Here is a 21,943-nt window from a genome sequence, read left to right on the forward strand (position 1 = left end):
AGGCGAGGTAGTGCGATCTAGGAGCCGGTGCGATATCGGCAACCTTACCCTAATATGCTTTAGATGCTGAAATCATTTACATTTTCTTGCATCACGTATTAACGAGCGACTCACTCATATAAATAACTTGTTGAATTACATTATTGCAAAAAAATTCAGTTTGATGTTCATTTTATGTCATAAATGCTACACTATGACATCCATTTTATATATCATAAATGCTATCGAGTTCACATCCGTTATCGAAAATGCTCTTTGGAACCGGTAAGATTTATTATTTTGCGAATTAGTTTTTAATCTAGTTAATTAAAAATTCGTTGCGTCTAAAATTTTTATCGTAGTGCGCGAACAATCTTAAAGTTAAATCGAGAGCACTCAGAGTATTTAAAAAATAAATTCGATGAAAGAATTGCATTATACATGCGTGTGTATAGGTGTGTGTGTGTGTGCGTGTGTGTGATCCACAGATTCTAAGATCGTGGAGCGATCTATGGTATAACCGGAAATTCCGGAGAACTCATTAAAGTTAAATTAGCCGCGGGGAATATGCTTTCGGCAGGATTTGGCGAATGCTTTTAGACCGTTTCGACAAACAGTTTGCGTTTCGAGGTATATGGCTCGCGATTAATGCTCCGATTGGCGCCCATCAGTTCCATCTTCATCGTATACGCGCAGTATGTGAAAATTTTCCATGGCAACGTCGAGGCTTTGCCTGCCGACCGTCCGGGTTTACTCGTTCGTTTATGCAAATGGAAATGTTAATTCGGATCAATCAGATCTGTTTTCTCAACGCGCCGGTCGTGCGAACGACGCGTCGCATCCGGCGTTTAAACGTGACTGCAATTTGAAGTCGCTTCGTTACAAATTTCCTATAATCAAATGGATGCCACGGTTTATCAGGGAATCGATAGCGCAGCGCATAGCTCGCATTCGCACGTGCACGGCGATATTTATCCACCGCATACAGTCCTCGGTCTCGGTAAAATATTTGCGGTCTCTCTCTCTCTCTCTCTCTCTCTCTCTCTCTCCACGAGATATCATGTCGGATGCATATCGAGCATTCACTCATATATTTATATGGTTATTGGTAATGACAGTGACCCCCAAATTACCGGTCGCTCGCACGATTTGCATAATTTGCATAATTTGCACAATTCGCCTCTACTCTATTCGCTGTTATGTACCGATTATTATGAACAAGCGCGAGATGAATTCCTCATCAAAGATAGCCCGTTCCTTCTGTCGTGGAATTTCTGTGGGAAGTAAATGTTAGAAATATTTTTGTTATAAGCTTATTTTGTTATGTTTTAATTTCAATTCAACCTTTTATAGAGTAAAGTGTTTAAGCTTTAAAAATCTGTTTTTTTTTTTAATTATGGTACGATGATTTTTAATGGAGTTATGAGCTATTAAAGTTAAAATGCTAATTGTTTTACTTAATCCGTGATAATTCAGTAACAAAAAATCTTACAATTAGAAAAATTTTTTAAAAACGATTTTGAAGATGATACTTTAAGCTTTTATGATAAAAAGTCGAAATTTTTCGTAAGTTTTTTTTTGACGTATAACAAACCTTTAAAGTATAAAGTGAGAAGGAAATTTCTTATTTTGTTCAGTTTTGAAGTTTTTATATGTAAAAATGATCAAACTCACAGAAACTCAAGACACAGTGACCTTTCGAATGTAGAGATTTCAAGCTTTAAAATCCTTTTTTTAAATTCAAATTTCGTTCATTTTTAACGAAGTTACAGCTGCTGAAGTAGCTCTACAAACTTTTGTTCCAACTCAATACTTTCAAGCAAGAAAATTCCAGAAAATTTATTAAATCTGAGTTTTATCGTGGAAAGTTTGCCTCGAATTTTGCATGATCGAAGAAAATTGCGGAACGCCGAGCTTACACATTACAGTTTGTCATTTAACGGACAAATGGAGCGGAAGGTGGACGGTAGCCGCAGACGCGGTGCACGCGTGATTTCCGGGCGTAGCTGTCTGTGTGTCGTGATGAAGTCCGTCCGCTTGGAAGAACTTGCTAATTACAGCGAGGTATACGGAACGTATGCACGGTGCAACAGCCAGATGCAATTTTAGAGACCGTGTTGCGCGTGAAAATACCCGACCACGAGGAGTTGTCGCGCATCCTGTGATGCTGGAGACGCTGTGTATTCTCAAAGAATGACATCGGTTAGCTCGCTCTCTCTTTTTACGCATTACGTCTCACATTCGTATAAATATTATAGTCGCACACGTTAGCCGCGCCCTGCCTCTTTTTCCTCTCGATTTATGATGTCTTCATAAACACACGCGATTCCATTATACAGAATTATCGCGTGCGCGCTGATATAACGGTTGCGTTTGCATGAGGCATTGACTACGTCGTCAAAGATATCATGAATGAATGTCGAAACGCGTGGTTAAGAAATGTAAACCGTCACGCGACATTACACGTTTATCCGGGGAAAGAAAATGCCGTTGAGATAAAAATAATGAAAGTATTGCAAATTTGATCGTCTTGAACATTATAGATACACACATTAACATATAATATCTTATTATTATTTATTTAAGTGTGAATAGATAGTAATTTAATTAATCAAAAAGTATTATTTATACTTAAATATCTAAAATATTTAAGAGACACAAAATTTAAACATGGCTTTATGCAAGATAAAGTAATAAGTTGGTAATATTTTTTAAAGGTACGTTAACGTAATTTCTATATTTATATGTAATTCTGCAGCTTCTGTGGTTGGTACGTTATGTTGCATCTGCACACATAGATCTGTATCCATCGGTAATGGCTTTCTCTCGAATGAAATATTCTGTGAAATGTGAGTGGATGCATATCGATATAAATGGATTAATGGACGAAGAGTTCTGGTCCATTTTGTGATATTTTTATGCAGCTGTAAGAGCCAGTGTGGCTGTTAATGGCATTACATTTTCACGCATAAATTACGTCCAACGATACGATAAATTCTTGTATGCAATAATTAAAAGCTGGTTTAATGTGATGAAAATTGGTTCTGTTTGCAAATCCAAAGAACAAAGTTGACGAAATAATAGGATATAATGATTCATTAATATTTATCATTCACGGTTGATAAACATATAAATATAATTTTTACAACATTAGTACGATTATCACTATTGTTAAATCATCTTTCTACTTTAGATTAATAAATTATATAAAGCTCTTTTCTCTTACAATATATACATTGTAATTTACAATTTAGACATTTCAATTTACGATTTATATTATTTTAATTTATTTATAGTTTATTTAATGAAAATATCAAAATTAAGTAAGATTTAATGAATTATTTTCAATCATTTGATAGCGATTTTTTCTAAGGAATATTTTCTTTCATTAGCGAGATAATGGTTATTTTTGAGAAACTAAAATAATAATGCTGTTGCCTTTTAATGTAGGATATATACTTTTTTTGGACTTTTTTACTCTCAGGCTACCGATTGCTATTCGCAGAATGTTCTGTCTGGCGATGCAGCTGGTTATTGTTTTCCGGAAATGAACTGCGTTGGAGTGCGATACATGTATCCAGTCCAATGCAATCCAATTTAGTTTATACCCTCGAACGTATCTAGTATGAGGTATCCACTAACGGTATCGATTTCACGAGTATCCTCAAGGTACTCTAGACTTTCTCTAATTAACGATATCCAATCGTTTGTTATTTGATGATGCGGCTGCTACGAAAGTGACGAAAGCGTAGATTGTTTCCCCTTTTTACGCAGCAGTGACGCATCCTTTCTTGTCCTTTCCTTTAAATAAACCACTATAATGTATTCCTCGCGTATATATATATATATATATATATGTACATATATATATATATTCCTCGCTGCGTTAAAACGTCAGGTGATTTATTATTCGAAACATTTGAATATATACAAGAGGGATGACAAGGAAAAGATTTTAGCAAGGACATCTTCTGACATGTGAAGTATATTTAAACAAGATAAACGTGAAATAAACACGTGATAAACTTCTGTAAAGTTAGTGTCGTGTTTTCAGGATTTTAATATAACGCAACAGTTTGACTCTGTCAAATTTTGTAGGTGAAATTTTTTCTTCATAGAAGCTAATATTAACAATTATTGGAGTTGTACTTCGCCTCGATGTAATTTATAATTACTCTCGTGTTATTCTGGATTCTTTTATTTTACAGGATATTCTTTCGATATCCATAGATCGAATTGATAAAACTTAATTCAATATCAGCGTCGCGGTGCAACTTACGAGAATTGTGAGATAGTTTTCTGGCTTTAATGGTGACCATAGATTCAATTACTCGCGTGTTATTCTGGGATGTTTTTATTTCACAAGATATTCTTTTGGTCAATGTCCGTAGAATTAGTAAAACTCAATTAAATCAGTGTCGCGGTGCAACTTAAAAGAATTGTGAGATCATTTTTTACCTTTAATGGCGCTCATAGATTTACTGCAGAAGTCCATTGATGTTACTGCACGTCGTTTCCAAGCAAGTGAAATCGATGACTATGGGCTTCTCGAGTCTTGAACTCTTTCGATCGACGATAATGTTCGTTTCCCAACTGACTCGATTAAGTCGTCGTGGAACTGGCTACGTCCACGTTGTAATTTCTTTTCCGTACCTAATGTTTTATTTCCCAGGGGTAACATTCTAAGAAGTATCGGAAATTACAAGAGCGGCGTAATTACTTTATAGCGTGAAGTTTAAACGAAATGTGCGATATGTAATAAAATATATTTGGGATATTGCACATCCGTACTATGTATCCCTCATTATAAGCGAAACATTTAATCAAATTATTTTATAATTCATAAATATACATATCTTAATGCAATGCAATCGAAATCGAAAATATGTTAATTACATATCGCACCCCGCAAGAAAAGTAACACAAGTCGAAATTTTTCGAATTTTGTATTGTGTGCCGATTATATTCAAATACTTTCCAAAAAAAGTCATAAATTAAAATAGGGTAGTTTTCAGAAGTATAAACGTTACACCATAACAAGATACAATCTGTATTTCTTCCAAAGAACTTGAAACAAGCAATTTGTGATTATCACTAAGTTAACTCATATTTAATACTGCCGTAATAAATAATTAATTCGAAAGTATGTAATTTTTTTTCTCCCTTGAATAATATAATATTTTGGACTTATGTTATTTTTCGTAAACAAGTATATGATATATTTAACATTCTAATCGATGTAAAACGTGTTCTATTGTTGCTTGTCCATTTATTAGCAATTTCATTTTATTCTCCGGAATTTATATAAGCGAAAGCAAGACATTAGTAACAAACCTCGTTAACTCTCAGAAAGAAATACGGGCTGCGCTTCGATCAATGCAACGAGCTCATTTATTATCGTTACTCAGAAATAGCGCTAGACTGCTACGGAGAAGTAGCGTAGAAAGATTCCAACTCTCTTAGCTTTCGCACTTTGCCTCGCAGATGTTTCGATAACACCGAAATGTACTTTACTTGCACCGTTAACAACACCGGTCTTGCGATGAAGGAGGCTGTTCGTACAAACAAGAGCCTCGGATGCTTCCGCTTGAATGTTGTGAACGAAGCCGTTCGATGGGTGGGTGTCGTCGCGAGCATGCTATTGACTTGGCGATCGTTTCATTTTGCAAATTGAAAGTCGTACGTGAAAACGGAGAGATCGAACGAACTTGGATCTTTTTCCACTTGTCTCTCCGATTTTTCCAATCTTGTCGCACAATCATCTCTGCACACGAATGCGCCGTTGAATTGCAAATATCTTATGGAAAATCGTATATTTGTCTAAAGTTAGTTATTATTATTGAAGAATCTGAACATAGAGACACATATAAACGGTATATTACGCAATAATTTGGCACAGCTCGCTCGTGTGTTATGTATGAAAATATCTTCACGTATTATTATGCTAATTTATCACATATTAACATGATAAATTGATCAAAATGCAAATTTGCTATGTTAAATTCATAAGTTATGCCGCGCTGCGTTGGAAATTGCAATAACCAGGCTCTCTGCAACAGATATATTTATTTAATATATCGTACAAGCATCGCTTATTTTCTTAATTAAAAAGATTGTTGATATTTAATTAAATAGAATTAATTAAATACGGCTAGTACATCGTTTAAATTCTCGGAGCCGTGCATAAAATATCGCTCGATGTACTTTCGCAAGAGTGGTGCCTAATTGCGACATCCGAATTTTTTATTTTCCTTTGATCATTTATGCGCGATGCGTCCCGGCTTAAGCGACTTCAGACTTTTATCTCGTTCGAAGACCGACGAAAGTTTTGACGTGACGAGGCTCCGAAAACTATATCGATATACTTTCTCGCCGTTTTATCGATAGCTCGCCGAACGCAAGAGAATCGCCGAAGAGAATCTCTCCGCTCAAGAGGAAGAAAACAAGGGAAGGAAGGAAGAAAGACGCAAGATATCGCCTTACGTCGCGCTTTTATCGGAAACAGATAATATCCTGTGATATACACCAATATAGAAGCTAGAAACAGGCTTATAGTTCCTTATATATATAATTTCTTTTTGTTTTCGTCTGCTTTCTATTTTTCTTTTCTTCAACGATTTCTTTCGATGTTTATTACGCCAATTTACGATATTTTTCTTCCACACAACGTGTCGCGACGATACTCGGGATTTTATTTCTGCAAACTCGACACTTTTCTCCGCTCTTAATTTTTGATTACTCGCGCTTTAAGCTCGTCCCTTTTTTCGCCATCACGCGATCGACAGTAGACAAAATAAAACATATTTTCCGACACCGATTCTCTCAGAGAGAGAGAGAGAGAGAGGGAGAGAGATGAACTTTGGCTCTTTTACCAAGCATTTTTCAAGCAGACACTGAAAAGGGCAAAGTGCCATCCACAGTATTTGTCTTTTCAACAGCGAACCGTCGTGTATATCCGCGGAAGGTAGAATAAGTGGAAATTAAATCCCGGTTATTTCTACGCGGCGCCATAGGGGTCGATCGAGAGATACTCGCAAACAACGGAGATCAATGCCGCAGAGAGCAATCAATAATAATATCCCGCTGTCCCTCGGAATAATAAAACGCTTAACGCGCAGCCGGTGCTCTGCAACTGTCCTATCGGTCTTATTGTTAGAACCAGCCGGGACGCATTGTTCGAACTTTTTCGATTAAAACTTTCACGATGTCGTTCTTTTTTCCCCTCTCCTGCTACGAAATGCAGCCAAACGATCATTTATATGTACGTTCTTCCTGTCTTCGAAGGTAAATCGTACAGATTCGCTTGGAACAAAAATGCCAGATCGAAGATTTCGCTTTTAATATATATATAGATATGCCGTTAATATGTGTGCGAAAGTATCGTGAAATTTACAGAATTTAATTATTGAGCGGAATGAACATTTCAGGCATTTCTGTCATTTCTACCTTGATCCCACAAAATTATCAAAACAAGATTATCATTATATATTATCATAATCCGTTTATACATAATCCGTGTTTTCACATTGTTTGAGGAAAACTAATTATGTATGTTACAATATACATACCTATTTTTTGAATTAAAAAAAGAGAAAATAGTAAATTTTATTTCAAAATTCGACTGTGAAATGTTGAGCTTTTTAAATTTGTTTTCAAATTATTATTATTATATATCTAAATTTAATATTATTAGCAGAAATTACATATTTTATATATAAAATATCACAATAATGCTTTCAGCTATTGAATAATAGCATTGGTTGGCAATTATTACCTAAAGTCGGATTACACCTGATCAAATTTGATTCAGCCGGATAAATGGAGAGATATACTTTATTACGAACGCTGCACCGGGCGATTGGCCAAATGGAATCAATCCGCGAAGGATATTACGGAAAATGAAGAAAATCATAAATTCCGCCTCTCTCTCTTTCTCCTTGCCACGGTTATTTAATCTTCAATAAACTACCGCTTTCCGACAATTTAAGAGTTTAATATCAATTATACGAGTATGCTTTGATTCATTACCTTCTTACCTCTTATCGATGCAAATCTTTCCCGAGATTGTACGTGCTTCAAAGATGTGGAATGCATTTTAATTATCTTCTTATTTGAAATTTACATTAATTGTTTTACTTTGTTCAATTTGCTATATTTAAGACTTTTTTTTTTTTGATCATTTATATTCGGTTACTTGACACACAATTGGACTTTACTTCTTGAAGAAGTATATATGATTATATTAATTAACCTTACATTACTCGCTCGAGGTGTTTCTGCGATATCTATTATTATATCTCAATTTTTATTATTTTCTTTAATAATTTGCAATTAAACAAAGATTGATAATATTCTACAATGCATATCCTTTAGACATAACGCAATTTTTTGTTACTTATAAAACAATTTTTATAATTAAAAAAATAATAACTTTTATAAAAAAAATAATAATGTGTATAAACAACATTCATACATTTAACGAATTTATATAATGGTGTTATTCTGGGCACTTCACGCGAATAATGAAGGGTTAATAATTACAATTTTCTCAGTTATACTTGTTGTCGAATTAAAGTAATACGTATAATAATACAAATATATTATTCTTATAGTTATAGATATTTGGCGAAATAAACAATACGAGTTACTTCACAATTTCATATATCAATCTACTAATTATCTTCATCTCAAATAATTCTTTAAAAGAAACAGTGCGTCTCAACTAATCGGGATGAATCTTGCGTAACTAAAGGCTTACGGAGCCACCCACAATTGCGTGCAACGCAAGCGGAAATGAAAACGATAACCATGCGGTTTGCCTGCGCCATTAGCTTTTTATTTACTGGTTTTTATTTGCCGATCGCGATGCAGGTATGTATGTTTACTGGCAGGATGTGTGCAGAGCAGGATATTACACTCTCTCACCCCACGTCGCTTTACCGTTAATTGCAACTGCGGAGAAAGCGTTGCGGACTGCCCCCCATAAAATACGTTTATCACCCCTTAAAGTCGTGGGCGCCTCTGCCTTTGTGGGATCCCATTAATACGCAAATTGCAGCCACGAGTTTCTCGCGTCTCCCCATACCCGGTTGACACGCACTATCGGCCGGCTTAATTAAGAGGCAATTTTCCTTTAATACGGAATATCTTGCCTATTCATCGGCGTGTAAATAAAGATTGGGCCAAAATAAAACGGGTCAGAGCGGGATGGTTTCGTAAACGGTGGAATAAAGCCGAACAGAATCAGAACATTGCAAATATATAGCTTTTACTAAGACAAACAAGATGGAAAATTGAGAAAATCGCGAGATGGAGAGAAGGCGACTTTCATAGATAGAGAGAAAGATTTAGACTTCTTTTTTTCACAAAAAAATATGAATGAAACTTACAGTTTTGTTGCATACATTAAAATGCAGGTACATGAATTTAATTTTATAAATTAACAATATCTCACATTTTTTTCATTTTAGTGTTTCTTACAAGGTAACAATATTTTTAAAATTATATTTATTTATAATCTTTTGATAAACTTTTAACAAATAAACATATCTCAAATATCTTTACAATTAGGCATTGAACTATAAAGTTTTTTTATCTGATTTCCATATAATCACACAATTTTCACACAAAAGAGTAGTTTCGGTTGTTCTAAAATAAAAGAGGAATGTATAACAGTAGGGAAAATTCGTCGTTTTGTAGACCACAGCTCGTTCATATAGTAAAAGAATAATAAAAATCCTGCGGTAAAAGAATAATAGTTCTGGAATTTTTCATGGTGCATCGCAAGACTTAAATCGGAAAGAATATTATAGGTTCGCGTTTTACGATCTTGGCGCGCGTGTATTTCGAATTTTACGATTGTGCCGGATTACGAAGCGGGGGGAAAATAGCGTAAAAATATTCGAGAGTAGTGGAGAAGAGAGGATAAACGCGAAGGACGTGTTTTTGTTGTATCGTGGAACGGACAACGGTGCGGGTGGGCCGTCGACCACACGCAATTCGCGAGTTGGAATGTCGCCCGGCATCGTCGGCTATTATCAACCATTCAATTGTTACTTTGTGGCTCGCGTATGGCTGAGTGCATACGAGCGCAATTTTGAGCACACTGCGTTGACATAACAGAATTTTCGGCGAAATTTCCGCTATAAACCGAAGGTAAAAGGAGAAACGAGATTCTACGCGATTTGTCTGTGTAACTTTGTGAAATTTTAATTACGACGATAAAACATAGGCATATTTCTTGTATTATATATATAAAGGCGCGATATTATTCCTCCTTGTCTCTTTAATTAACGTAAGTATCGATTCACTGAACGTATTTTGCAGATACGAATGTATTTGCGTAACGTTTATTTATTTTGCATTTTTGCCTGATGTCGTCACGACGTGTGCTTCTTGAAAACTTGTTTTTCTGTTTGTACGTCGGTGGGATTCTGCGAAGACGTTTAAAAGCGAGATTTAACGGTCGGATATCTCTTAATGGTCCGATCGGAAAAAGATTTTTAACTGAATGCGGAGAAATTCTGAAAAAGTTTCTGCGAATGTAAAGATTATTTCTTGCGATTTCGCTCATTTTTCGTTAAATAAATTTCTCTGCACACTCATAACTGTTATTACTTTTTATGGCAAAAGAAGATTAATTTATCTCGAAAATTCTTTAGGTTATAATAAATTTAAGTTACAAACGTTAATAAAATATTGAAATAACGTGCACAATACAGCTGGAAAATTTGTGTTAAATTTAATACATTTCACAAACGGTCCACCCAAATTTTTGTGTTAACAAAAAAAAATTCAATATGTAAGATGAATATATTAGGAATAATACGAATATTGTAAAAAGTTGACATAAAAAATGTAACACAACACAATTTGTATAAACAAATTTTGGAAATATATTTCTTTAATCAAATTAATATTTATAATATGTTAATTGACACATTTTATTCATTTATCTTAGAATTTACGTTTTAAAGTATATTATTTTTGTGCTGTTTATTTACTTACAAATTGTATTATTTTAACACTAAGAAATATTGAACATCAGTTTAACATAAAACATTCAAATAATACAATATCACGTTACGTTAAATTATCACTTGAATATGATGAAAATTTAATACAAAAATTTTGACAAGAACCGGTTTTAATATAAATAAAAAATACTTTTTACTGTGTCACATTATTATTTTATTATTAAAGTTATAAAATATTTCATTTGATATATAGAAACTCGCCGAAAATATTTTGATCATTTTTTCACGCTAGTTGGGATATAATTACTTGGAACGTCGACTGGGAAGGAGAGAGGAGCGCGAAAAGTCACGCACGAGAATCGAGTGTCACGAAAGAGAAGCCAGTGTTCGTGAAAAGGGCGAGGGTCATGTTCTCGATTTCCATCCTGTGAGACCGAGATATCCGAGAAGTTTGTGAAACCGCCGTGCTCACTGGCGTCTCGCATCCTAAATAAAAGCCGGCGCGACTTTCGACCGTTAACTTTTAAGGATGACGTAGAGACACGCGCCTGAATGTAGACACGAACTTCCCATAAATTTTCGCCAACTTTTGCCGCTCCATTTGTTAGTCTCCGTCGTGCAACAAAGGGCATCGATCAAAGTGTTAAAGCGCTCGTCGACGCAGCTTTGCCGGAACGCGTTAACCTCCGATTACAAAAATAAAAATAAAAAATCGACCGATACGCGACAGGTAAATCGACTGTCGCTATAATTTACGAAAGTGGAACGAGGAACCAAGGGCGATTCTGTAAAATTTTCGAAAGAATTAGTAATTTGACACTTTTTATACGTAAATGCTCGTTTTCTTCAATATAGATTAACTTTAACCTCGGTTCAACTCTTTTCCTTTTTTTAAGAATTAACGTATGCATAAGATTTTTATCGGGTTAAGATCTAAGATCCAATTGCACCAACGTTGCTTTGACTTTAAGCGAAGCTTAAAACTCTCACATTCTTTTTTTAAAGCCAAAAGAGAGGGAGAAATAGAGAGAGTTTTAAGCCTCGTTTATAGTCAAAGTAACGTTGGTGCAACCAGGTCTAAGTGCACTAATGTTTGATTTTAAGCGAGGCTTAAAACTTTCTATCTCTCCCTCTCTTTTGACTTTAAAGAAAGAGAGAGTTTTAAGCCAGCTCGCTTAAAGTCAAAGTAACGTTGATGCAATCGGCCTTCAGTATTTTCAATGTATGATTTCATGAAATTTTTAATTAATTTATCTTAACGCTCTTTGACATCTAGCATCTACACATGATTCTTATTTGCTCTTGTCTTCTTTTGATACACTGAAAAAAAAATTAACTGCTGCAGCAAATGAGATAGTAAAATATGGCATGGCATTTTTAATTGGTTGCAGCAGTCATTTTTGGTTGCGTTAGCCTATCGAAATCCTATTTACAGATAGGCTAACGCAACCAAAAATTGACTGCTGTAACCAATTAAAAATGCTATGCCATATTTTACCATCTAATTTGCTGCAACAACGTATCTTTTTTTCAGTGTACATTTCTAAGAATGAGAACATCTTCCCTAGTTCTAATTCTTAGAAAAAGATTTTTGCCTATTTCCACTAATAATTATTAACTTCAATTTCGGTTCAACTTACTTTTTATCTTTTTCCAGTCCTAATTCTTAGAACTGAAACATTCTTAGAACTAAGAATCAGAATTAAAAAAGGTGAAGAGCAAATTGAATCGAAATTAGAGTTAATCCTTTGGTGAGAACAGACACAAATCTTTGCCACGCACGACAATGTATATTAAATAAAAATAGTTTAAAAAACACACGTGTCATAATACTTGGAAATTAAATGATCATTATACCACAATGACTTCCGGAGTTAGATCATACACTGATCAACATTGACCTATAGATCAAGATATACAGATTGACGTACGATCGCGGTTGTTTTCGTTCTTTCACGCCGACTCTAAAAATAACGAAAATCTGATGCCTCATCGTGGTTTTCCTTTTAAATCCAGTCGAGGAGAAGTGGGCGATATGCCGGTAACGGAAGGAGGCAAGGAACGAGAGAAGGAGCCCAGGACTGACGTATGAGAGACGAACGGCAGGAAAACGTTCCGTGGAAGAGGGCGATAAGGTGGAAGTGAGATAGCAGGTAGAGCGATAGGCGTAGATAAGTGAGCGCGAGAGCGAGACGGGAGGCCGGCGCGGTAGAGTCGGTACTCGGTACAGGCGATCGCGCCATCGCGCTCGAAGCTCGCGCCTCGCGCTCGCCCGGCCCAAGTTAGTTAGCAGTCGATGCGCACACGCGACGCGCTCCGGACGTACTTCGCGTACTTCGCGGCACCGCTTCTTCCTCTGCCACGCACTCGTGTCCGACTCCGCGTCAACGTGAGTCGCCGCTGCGCTGCTCGCACGTACGAGACGGCCCCGCGAAGGGAAATTGCGGCTTCCGTTCTCGAAAGCACGCTTCCGCACCTTCCTCGAGCGCGACGACCAGTCGGTCGAATTTTCGCGGTCTTAACGCCAGCGACTTGTCACGCAGAGCCGATACGCTTCGCAGTCGTCATAAATAAGACAAGTTTTACGAGCATTCGATTAACCACCACCCCGGTCAGTTTTTTTTTATCTTGATTCTCTTTCGATATTTCATTGCGCGCCTTTGCGATTTGAGTTATAGTTTTTTTCGCTGGTACCACTTGAAGATGTAATTCGTTTAGTCACATTCGAACGTTTGCTACTGGAGGTAGGAAAGCGACAGGAAGAAGCAACGAGCTGCAGTAGTTTGCGTGAGTTATAAATAGGTAAATGACAATCTGATTTTGTCTCAATTTTTAACTTGTTAAAATATTTATCACTAACTTACTGCTGATAGTAAGTTATTAAAATTGGGAGTTCGAACACCATATAGTTGGTGTTTGTATTAACATATTTTTAGAGAGAAAATTTCGAGACTATTGTTAACGACTTAACTAATAATAAGATTGTCTCAGACGAGAATTAGGAAGATGATACATATTGTTATTAGAATTTTGTTAATTTTTGATTATACAAATATTACACTGTTAAAAATAAAATGTTAATTTTAACAGTGCGTTTATATAATATCGAATTATATTAAATCTTTCATTCAGAATAAATCACGGATATTATAGGCGATATCCAGAGTATGGGGCTTAAAAAGTATTCGACGGATAAGACTCGAGGTCGGATCGACGTTAACTGCGGATCAATCGCGTAATTCCAGCGACGGGACAGGATGGCGTTTATTAATAACTTCGTGACAGAAGTGACATGTGCGTAGACGCACGACGCTCTCAAACGTCGCTTACCGGAGAGCCGACCTCTCCGTGTTTGACATAACGATAAATCACGGCCGTTCCTCGAAGCGAACAACTCCCGCTTCGTCTTAACGAAGCTTTTCTGTCGATGCGATTACTTTCCGTAGGTATATAGGTGACTTCGTGAGTCACTTGCCGGCGTGATTTTCTGCCGGCGCGAATCATCGTCGAGGAATCGCGAGAACGACGACGCCGACAGTGACGACGACACGCCCGTTTTTCGCGTCGTCGCGGAGAAAAGTTTGATGTGTGCATGCAATGAGGGAATACTGCGGATACAATATCGATCCTTTCACAAGTGTTTTCTGAAGTTTCGCGGTTGTACACCACCGCGATTGTTACTTTCCACTTGGAAAAAATATTGAATGAAATATTAGTATTTCAAGTATGAGTCAGCCTCGAGACGGTATCTGAAACTTTATCGCGTGTGACAATCGTGTGTTCTCTCGACATAAAATAAAATTCATTTATTTATATGAACTAAGGTTTATGTAACGTTGAAGATTTATGAAATCGCTGAGATAAAATGTATGCTTTTTATTGTGAGAGTATAGCCTTTAAGATTTAATAATTATCCTTTATTCTATATGTACAACGATCTGTATTAAAAAGTAGAATAAATTTAAGAATAGCTACGAGCCAATTAAATAAAAAGTAACTAACATGTGAAATAAAGTCTTTGAAATAGACATAAAATTAGAAAGAGAAATAAATTGTATTTATTAAAGACTCTTAAAAACTAACGTTTCAACCGCAATCGGGTCATTTTCCAAGTTCACATAAGTATATAAATAACGGAAAATAAACATTAATATAACGTATAAAAGTCGAAAAATAATAATTATAAATAGTACTTTGCTGTCTAGGTCACATCATAAGTCGCATATAGTTGACAATAATGCCGATATTAGATCCATATACCAAATTTTAAGCTGCGTGTCCAACACATCGAGAATATGTAGTTGTTAATCCTCATATTCCGAAAGTATTTCATATATCATAGTGCAGAAAGATAAATTATAAGAGTCCCCGGTTAATGACGCAAACAAACGAGCAGTCGTACAAATATATCGCAAGTCAAAAATCCAGATTCTACAGTAAATACTGAAATTACATTAATAGTAATATAATAAATTAATTATAACAATGTGAAAAATGTAAATTGAAACGATAACAAATCTAATAAAAGTAAGAATTATTTAGTATAATACATAAAGTTAAACCGAAAAAATTATTAATGTAAAAGAAGAAAGATCCGTATTAAGTAACTTACACTCAAAGAAAAACATTATGATAGAAACTACAAAGATGACAGTTATACAAATTTTGTGTAGAGTTAAGGTACATTGTTGAATAAATTATATCATACTTGCGATAACTACAAAATTATTTAGTCAATTGTTTACGTTAATTCTGCATGTAAAACGTGTATGTTTGTCACTTTTATAGTTGCTACCGCTATGTCTTTCTCTCTGAGTGTGTGTATACAAAAAGAATTATTTCCATAAAAGCACATATATCGCGTAAAAACACATATTTCCATAAAAACGTATATTACTAAAAATCAGCTTATAACTTGGACTACAAGAGGAAGGTATTGTATCAATCTAGCATCCCTGGATATCTGACTACGTCATTGTCAGTCGGAGAATCATTTTGAACACAATCTTCATATATCATATGCATTATACAATAAAATCCGGAGCACAGACAGAATTCAGAGATGAGATCATTGCGAGTGCACGAAAGTAGGCGGTCGGGCAATTCAATGAGCAGCATGGCGAAGGTCACGCTTAAGTCATCGGGCGCGTTAATGTCTTATTCGTTTCATTTGCCCTGGTGAGGATTAATGTCTAGTTCGAAGCTAAGGATGCTTGAAGATCTCAATTACCTTATCGAGACGTGGGTTAGTCGAAAATTTTTCATATCCACGATTTTCACGCGATTCGTGCTGTATCTCTAGTTTGTCAGAAATGTGTTAAGCACCTCAAACGTATTTTAATTTACGAGACTATTCTTGGATCCTGAAGATCACTACAACATAATGTAAAACAAATAGCGAAGTTTCATACGTCAAAGACGTAGACAATGACGAGGGCAAGACGTGAAGCCATTGTCACGGGCGTCACAACTTAAGGCCTTGCTAATTAGCCAATTAACTTACGACGTCAAGTGAGATTTGCGTCACGTCTGTTTGCGACGAGGCGTATCATATATTTTCTCGTGTGTCACGCTACCGCAAACCTGCAAGTGGATCTTGTCGCGCGGAAGTTTATTTTCTCACCATTTCTCGATGAAACTCCTGCTGGGATATAACGCGCTTCACTTGACAAATCATCTTATGTTTTGTTTGTCGAAGTAAGCATTCTTTGTGCAGAGATATCGAAGTTGTGTCATCTCGTATATTCCAATTTGAAGCTTAAAAATTGTTCTATATATTCACGAATATGATTCTCTCACAATAAAATAGGATAAACAGTAATAAAAGGGGAAAAAAATAAGATAATTTTATATTAAATTTTTAAGTATGTTGGTTTTTATTATTTATTTTGAATTAAACTTTCGAGCAAACAAGTAATTAAATTTAAACTTTTGAGTAAACAAGTAAATAAATTTAGAATAATGAAATGTATAACTAAATTAATTTAATTATATAATTAAATTAATTTAATTACATGGCAAGTTAAATAAATGCTCTTACATTTCGTTTCGTGAATGCAACAATGCATTACAGTGAATTTCTTCATGGATGCAGAACGAGCTATCAAACGCACCTGCCTCGACGCCTTACTGCTCGTAATTATGCGTTGGCTGCGACATAAGTTGAATTCTCGATTAATTATTTATCCGCATTCTTTATAGACAAAAAGGAATTATTAGCGCATGCTTGATGATGACTTCCTGATGTCATTTCTAAAATTTGCTGTTATGATTTTACGATAATGCTGAGTAACTAAGATGCGATTATGAGATATAAATTTTCACATTAATTTTAAATATTCTGAAAAATACTCTGCGAAATAATTTTTTAAATACTATAGCTTAACAGTTAATTAAATAGTACGCGTGATGATATTATGTCGGGAAAATTATTCCAATTTTGATACAAGAAAAATGTCTATGTGAGCTTCCGCACTAATTGTTGAAGCGTAAATTATGTATTCATAATGCGATATATATAAAATATATAATACGATCAATTGAGATGTGCTTATCAAACGAAGTTAAAATAAATGCAAACGTTTTTATTCTTTTTCCTCTTCAATACAGCGGTTAACTACTATTTTACTTTATTTTATTTTTACTTGGCATTTTTATTGTGTAAATATTAAAGTAATAAAAAAATATTAACACAATGAGGTGAATATGTTAGATACTTTGTGATGAAATCATATCTGCAAGGAACGTCATATCATTTAATCTGTAAAGCTCAACTCATCTCGTGCTTATATCTGAGAAATTAATTCGCTTGCAGTTTTTGATTACAGCGGAGCTCTACGTTTTACATTTAAAACGGGTTGTAAAACGACGTTTGTCCATTAAGCCGATAAATCTTATTATGATAAAACCGTCGCCGACTTTGCATTAACCGGAACGTGCCGCATATCATGCAACATGGCGATTAATTAAATGAGACGATCAGATATGCAAATTTGCCGGCACCTCATCGAACGATCTCGATTGAACTAACGTACAAAGTTATCACATTAATGGAATATATACGTTCTGCAAATAACATCGAAATTTGAACCCTCGGATGTCGTCCCACGCATAATTATTTCAGTTTAAATTATTATTCCACCACAAGCTTTCTGGAAGCTTATCCCGAAAGCGTATCCCACATTTTCCTAACGTTTGCCCTTATGCTGGATAACGAAGCAGTTAATTAATGCATTCATCAGATATGCAAATTAAAAAGTTGTACTCTAAGTGACGAAATTAATTCACGAGTTTTTGATTCTCCACGGGACCTTGATGCGCATAGAGCACGCAAGCATCGTATTTTATCCTCATATTACGATGTTCAGTCATACATCACGACAAGTGAAATACAATACACTAAATTAACTCCAATTTTTTACCGTTTCATTTCGAACTGCACGTTAATTGCGCTCAGATAAATTAAAAACTATATAAGCTTAATTTTTTATTAAAAATTATTTTATTAAAAAGATGCGCGATGCAGCTGAGTTTGACTGCGAAACTGTGTTTGTCTATCGTTCATTATTTATACTTGTATCATAGTAAATATTTACAGAGATGTAATTGTTAATAATAAAATTTGTCTTTTTACAGATCATTTGACTTTTATTACATTAAAGATTGCTGACATGTATGATAAGAAAGAATTACATTCAATGTTTGTTTTACTCTCTATATATCATTTGTTTATTTGGATGATAATGATTAAGAAATTGTTGTCAACTTTATTTGCTTACAGTAGAAATATATGATAAAGCAAGCAAGCATACTTCGTGTTGTGTCATATAACTGCGATAATTCGATAAAGACTGAAGCTAAGAGAGATTAAATTAGAAAGAGAAAGTAAATTTATAATACATTGTTAATGCTATTACGAGGAATCTACAAATGCTATTACGAGTAAAAATGATTAATAGATCAGGATTGCCACAGACCTGGAAAACCGGGAAAACCGGGAAAAGTCAGGGGAAAATGTAAAAGAGTCTGGAATTTCGAAATTTGTTCACAATTCCCTGAAATTGCTCCTATTTCAAATAATTGTATAATACAATATAATTTTTTAAATTAATTAGTCAAATACGTTCAACATTTGTGCACTCTTTAAACGGTTTTAATAAAATAATTAAAATTATATTTAATTCGCGCGGTATTTTTATTTGTTCCCTCTTTTTCGTCATAACTGCATTCTTTTTTTCCAAAACTAATATATTTTTTGCTGTGGCTTGAATTTGCACCCAAAATTGTACTATGCTACTAAACTTTTTTTTGCGTTATTTTTAATAATGTAGACTAGCTTTCCTACAATCCGTGAGTCTAAATGTTAAAATTTACATATTTTATATTACTCATGGAAAATTTTCTATTTTTATCTGGAAAACCTGGAAAAGTCAGGGAATTTAAAAATTCATTTTCTGTGGTAATCCTGTAGATGATTACGTTAAAAATTTCATATTTCAAATTCGGTTTTGTTAAAACAACGTCTTATATGAAGAAATATTATACTGTTTTTTCGTTCTATTTTTACGTGAAGATTTATTCCCTTTTCGATCTTATATCACAAATTATGCCCCCTGCGCATATATCGTTCATACATGATCCTTGCGGAAGTTAGTTAGTTAGTCGGCGACTGGTTCTCATAGTTTCTGTGATGGGTGGGCTCTCTTACGCTCTCTTGCGTCTAGACCACATGCTTCGCACACGTGTCGCATTATTATGTCAATCGTTAACACGTGCATAAATCCACGAACGGCGAAGGAACTTTGGTATGCCGAGGGCATAACAACGCCGGATAAAGATAGGCTCTGGTTGCTAATGTAAACCGTCGTCAGCTGGAAAATATTTCAAGATATTTGCCTCTCTAGATGGAAAAATATTTCTCTTGAATGAAACTCCAGTCATGTGATATAAGAATATCTCTGTGAAATTTTTAGAATCTTTTTTCGACAACGAATAATGAGATATGAGTAAACGAAAATAAATAAATATGTTACAATATGTCTTTTTCACTTGCGTTTATTAAATATTTGTAACTGATGTATACGTATATTGATATTATTATAATTAAACTTACAACCTCTTTTTAATATGACGTTTAATATACATGTATATAATTTATACAAATAATGTATATATTAGTACACATATAATATTATCATAATTATTTCTGTTATTTTATATACAATTAATGAAACATAACATTTGCAATATAATGGCATCTTTTTGTGAGTAGACGTGCCATTATTTTACCACATCCGGTTTGCATGTTGAAATATGAGTTACAGCAACGTTAGCATTTTCTCTGACATTCAGGATAGAATTCCCTACGTATTGCAAGGCTTATTATCTTAAGCATGCGTGTCACTTTTGCATATCACGATATATATATTAAAAAAAATTTAGCTATATAAATCCGTACTTTCTAGAGACAATGCTTATGTCTACGTCCTTCCTCTGACGTAGGATGTATATATAACCGCAAAATGCCTGCGTAAATTCGCTATGTCGTCAACTTGTCTATATATAGGTATGTGTAATGTTGATAACAAATGTTTTAATCACAACTGGAAGTTTCGTTAACTGGTAGATATAATTTTAAATGTAGATTATATTTTGACTAATCCCAAATAAATAGAAAATGAAAAGAGATGTTTATCACTTGATATAAGATATAATAAATTGAATTCTCTCTAATTATGTGAAAAATTTAAATTTTTACTTATTATGAATATTGAAGCAGATAGTTTTGCGGTATACATTTTTGTAAATTTTCTCGGAGATTGTCTTCATAATTAAGACTTGAAGTATCGTTCTTGTACCCTGCGTCACCTGGCTGCTGCAGTGAAGATGGTTCGTTATTAGGTATTTCTTTCAAGCGATTGCGCTTTTCCTGGAAAGCTGTCTCTTGTCTCTCAATATTACAAAGGTTGAACTTGTCTTTTAATGAATCCACTGTTTCCTTTTCTGTGTCAGTCATTTCGACAAGACGCAGTCAACGTCTCCGTTTCTTTTAATTTTCTTTTGATTAAGGAAAGAATTACTACGAATATTTCTCTATTTCAGAAGACTCAAAGCTTTTAGTAACTTAAAGTTTAAGTTCCACGCCTTAAAATCTTATTGTAGACGTAACTTTATACACACATTTAACAAGGCAATTAAATTAGAACAAGAAACCTTTCTTTCTCACCCAACATTTTTGTCTTCAGTATTTTTTAAAATTAAATTTTGCGATGATTCTCTGGAAGATGAAGAGATAGATTCCACATGTCGAAGAATCTCAACAGGCCCATTTTCAGAAAAATCAATTTTTTGAGGTAATAGGAAGATTATCGTTTCTTAGTTGACGATAATTTATGTGATTTTTAATATAATTGTTTTAATTACTCTATATAATATACATAAGTAGAATTATTAAGTTAATGCTGCAGAAAATCAATAGTTTATGGTATATTTTATATTTTATGTTGGATTATTTTGGAACAGACGCCGAACGACTGTCAAACGATTATAGTTAACCAGAGAATGTTATTATTATCACATTTTATATATTTCACGCTCTCCGTGATTTTTTGTGCAAATTTCTTTAAGCATATTAAAGCTTGTAAATAATTTATTGCGAAAAAAATTATAATCTCTTGCATTTCATGCGAGCGTCCTAAACCTTTAGACCACCAAAGATTTGATACGTAATAAATTCACATCGAATTATTTAAGTACTAAAATTCCAGCTTCAATCATTGTGGAGTTTATTTTCTATTGTAAATTTACACGTACGATCCAATACAATTCTTATTGTTTATATTACGTCGTCTGCAAAAAAAATATCAACAAAAAATTTATTTGTTTTTAAAATCTTTAACGTATAACATATATTTCGATGTCACCATATTTGTATAGTTACATTACGTGATGTTGCACTCGTACGAGTGTAACATTCAACGAAACACGGG

At 34.4% G+C, this 21,943-nt stretch overlaps 1 protein-coding gene across 11 annotated transcripts in view; it reads left to right on the forward strand.

Moving 5' to 3' along the window:
- Nucleotides 1-21,943, forward strand: part of C3G (C3G guanyl-nucleotide exchange factor) — a 77,732-nt gene that overhangs the window by 30,246 nt on the left and 25,543 nt on the right. The window contains exon 1 of one of the 11 annotated variants that reach the window (XM_018517114.1): nt 13,633-13,757. The exons of the other annotated variants lie outside the window; for them this stretch is intronic. The gene's annotated coding sequence lies outside the window, so the exon portion shown is untranslated. Of the gene's footprint in view, nt 1-13,632; nt 13,758-21,943 lie in introns of those variants that run through there. 11 annotated transcript variants of the gene reach the window in all.

The sequence above is a fragment of the Trachymyrmex cornetzi genome, unplaced genomic scaffold, assembly GCF_001594075.2.
Source record: "Trachymyrmex cornetzi isolate Tcor2-1 unplaced genomic scaffold, Tcor1.1 scaffold67, whole genome shotgun sequence".
NCBI classification, from domain to species: domain Eukaryota; kingdom Metazoa; phylum Arthropoda; class Insecta; order Hymenoptera; family Formicidae; genus Trachymyrmex; species Trachymyrmex cornetzi.